The sequence below is a fragment of the Pinus tabuliformis genome, chromosome 6, assembly GCF_031772625.1.
Source record: "Pinus tabuliformis cultivar Carrire ecotype Pingquan chromosome 6, CPIR1, whole genome shotgun sequence".
Taxonomy (NCBI): Eukaryota; Viridiplantae; Streptophyta; class Pinopsida; order Pinales; family Pinaceae; genus Pinus; species Pinus tabuliformis.
Window position 1 is genome coordinate 1,822,984,990 of NC_142292.1, and position 3,790 is coordinate 1,822,988,779.

Sequence of the window (3,790 nt, forward strand, 5' to 3'; positions counted from 1 at the left end):
ATAAGTTTTTCTAATGAAATTGACCACAATAATTCAAAAGGATTTCGCGACAATCCCAATTAGTCATGGAAAAGGGGCTAGCCACATGATCATGATCGAGAATACACTATAAGATTCCATATTGTAGCTCTAATTACAAGTTTAAGGAGTCAAGCCTAACCACTCGTAGGCTATCAATCTATGTTATAATCGAGCCACTAGGAGGAAAAGGGGTCCCCTTCTTTCTTGGTACATTTATTTCCATAGATGAGAAGAGTAACCATGGGCGATACAGAGAGAGAATATAGAAAGGATTTTTGCACTCTAGTATCCGATAGGCCACACACCTTACTTCTTTGTACTTGAAGCCATTTTCTATTATGATAAAGAGAGTATAGCAGCCTCACCTTCCATATGGCTTTTCACTTGAAAGGGTTTCTTACGTTACATCTTATGCCAATTGTGGTTTGTGAGTTTTTATTTTTTGTTCTCTATTTTCTGCATAATTATAATTTACATGCATATGCAATAGACAATAATTTACAGAACCATAAATCTAATGAGAAATAAAACCCCGTAGTATATGTAACATCCCTCAATAAACCTCATGTGAAAATACATAGGATTATAAACTTTTTACCTAATTTACTTAGTAGATAATATTCCCAATCACTTATTCCATATTTCTTAATTGACCATTATATTAAATCATCATCATTACATAAATAACTTAGAAATGGAATAGTAAGTCACATATCATAATAACCATTGTTGCAGTATATTAACATAAATATCCTTGATGTAATCTTACGTCACGATCGTTGTTCATTTAATTAGGCTAGTTAATCACATGTTTAATGATCTAAGTGTTAATGGCATGCAAGGAAGAAACATCATTAGAATGACCTAAAAGGAAAACACGTCATTGGATATTGATATAACCTTGAAACCCCGTATGAAAAACTAATAAACTAATTTTATTAAATATCTCGTGAGGGTGTTCACCCCTCACTAAATGTTTGTAAGGGAGTCAATCCCTTGACCATTGTCATAAAATATTATAAATAAATATCATATTAAATTCAAAATAACTAGCTAGAAGCTATTACATTAATCATGATACATTTACCCCAAATCTCCTCGAACATTATGTCTTTGTGGCTTGGTTGTTCCCTACAATACATTATCATGCATTTGAAAATCCCTCAATCAACATGGACCATTATTTTATTTCCTGCCATAATGTTAAACATAATCCATCCTTCACATAAGACACAATCATTTCCTACAATTAGCACAATCAACAGTTCTGACATCATGATTATAAAATATTTATAAAACCCAAATAATATGTCTTGGCTAGTTATGCCTTAAACATATTTTCATGTGCAGAATTAAAAACCATACAAAATATTGAGACATGACTCTTTTACTATACATGCATTAATTAAAAGTGCATAATTACCAAAATATGTCTATTTATCTTTACACTTGTATGGTTATGACATATGTCAGTCCATCGTTAACTAACATGCATAAATTAAAATACATAAAGGTTACCGAGGCATCCTCACTTATCCCTCCTTTACATGTATCATGAGAAAGGTAAACAATTTCATTCTATGTATTCCTCTAATAACACGGTAATATTTAAAGGAACTTCCATGGTTATCACCTTCTCTACAAGAAGAGGGAAATCTTTTCAAAGTTAAACACCACACTAATTATTATTTCTTGCACAAGGCACATTTGTTTCCAAAAGAAAAACCACCACAACTACCATATTTTAAAAGGAACTAGCATATTAACTATGATCTTTGTGGTTGTAAATTCATATTATTTTTTAATAGGACTATTATCCTTGTCCATATAAATACTTTTCTCTATAACACAATAGTTATTCTCTTGTGCATGCAAATACACATTTCTTTCTTAATAAATCTAACACCACAACCATTACTTGTATGCATATAAACACATGTTCTCTTCCAATAACACTAACACATTAGCCAATATTTCATGTACATAAATGTATATTCTCTTCAAGAAGAAATAACATGATGTCTATTGTTTTGTATATATTATTTTCCAAGAAACTTATCAAAATAACTATGTGCGTATAAGCAGATGTTTTTTTTCAAGAAACTATACAAATAATCACATATTCTTTTCAAGAAATATAACGCAATAATTATTCTTTCCATGCATTATCCAAGCTTAAACATGAACACAAAAACTTACATATATAATCATAAACACAAAGATGCAACAGAAAAACTTTTCATTTCATTAATAGAAAAATATTGAACTATGCTTACAAACAGAATGGAAATAAGATAGCTCGGGCAATGGTAGCTTATCTCTGAGAAGAGATGTGGTAATTACATGCTTGTGAATTGAGTTACAATGAGGCTCAAGGGCCATTTTATTATTGAACAATAATATGAAACCATAAACAACCAAAACCCTAACCCGAGGAGATGTAACACCAAGAGTTTATGGGCCCCGTTGGGGTTAGTTGGGTAGCCAACTTCCTGGGGTCATAACTTAGTCATATTATCTCTGTTTGACATGTATGATACCTCGTTGTAAATATCTCTCCAAGGACTACAGCAACCAGCATGATTGCAATAGCAATCATTAAGAAATTTTTCCAAGAAACGTCGTTTAGGACCTCAAAACGGCTCCAGAAGTTCGGGACCTGAAAAACTACCAAAAATAGTAAAATGTGCTACATTTAAGGAAACTAAAAAACTAATAGAAACAATGGTGAAGGTCCAAGTGGAATAGGCGGGTGGCCACCAATATCCACTTGGATCATTCCTCCCCCCTTAGGAAGCAATGGTCCCCATTGCATTGAGTTCCTCCATGAGATGAGGAAACTTTTGCTGAACTTGGTCCTTGGTGAGCTATTTGCCTTGGTAAAAGAGTTGGCATGCTTTAACAACTCGATATAGTTGTATCCTATGCTAGCAAGTGTTATTGATCAGTGTGTCCATGATCTGATCAGTTGTGGCTTGTTCCATGCAGTATGGGTTGAGCTCTGTTGGTGTGAGTTGTTCTACAATGTCAAATGTGTCCAACAATGGTGGACAGTATGGCTGAAGGCGATCTACATTGAACACTAGGTGCAGAAAAAGGAACGGTGGAATTCTGAGCTCGAAGGAATTGTCACTGATGGCCTTGGTGATGGTGTATTTCCCATATCAGAGTGGACGAAGCTTGCGGTGGGGTCTAGCAAGGCATTCAAGAGAAGCCAAACTTTGTCACCCACCTGGAAGTTTTGCGGAACTCGATGTTGATCATGGCGTTGCCTGTACTTAGCATTAGATCTACCCAATATATCATGGACTTGTAGGTGGATGTGTTCAATGCGCTCAATGAAGTTGTTAGCCCTTTTAGCTTTGGACTGCACAGGAGTCAAATCTACCTGAGTGGCTGAAAATGGTATGGCCACATCAATGAGGCATAATGGATTAAATCCTAGCCCTACCTGAAAGGGGTTATGGCCTATTGAGTTGTGGAGAGCTCTGATGTAGTTGTGTTGGACATAGGGGAGACTTTTATCCCATGTGAGTGGATGCTTAAAGTTGAACATGCACAAAATGTGTATGATCATCCTGTTGACAACCTCTATTTTGCCATTAGTTTGGGGATGGAAAGTCATGGACTTAGTAAGTTTTGTATCCAACATCGACCAGAGACTTGGCCAAAATTCACTCAAGAATTTGATGTCTCGATCTAAGATAATGGACTGTGGGATCCCAAAGTGCACCCGCACTCGCTCAAAGATGAGCTTAGCAGTGACCTC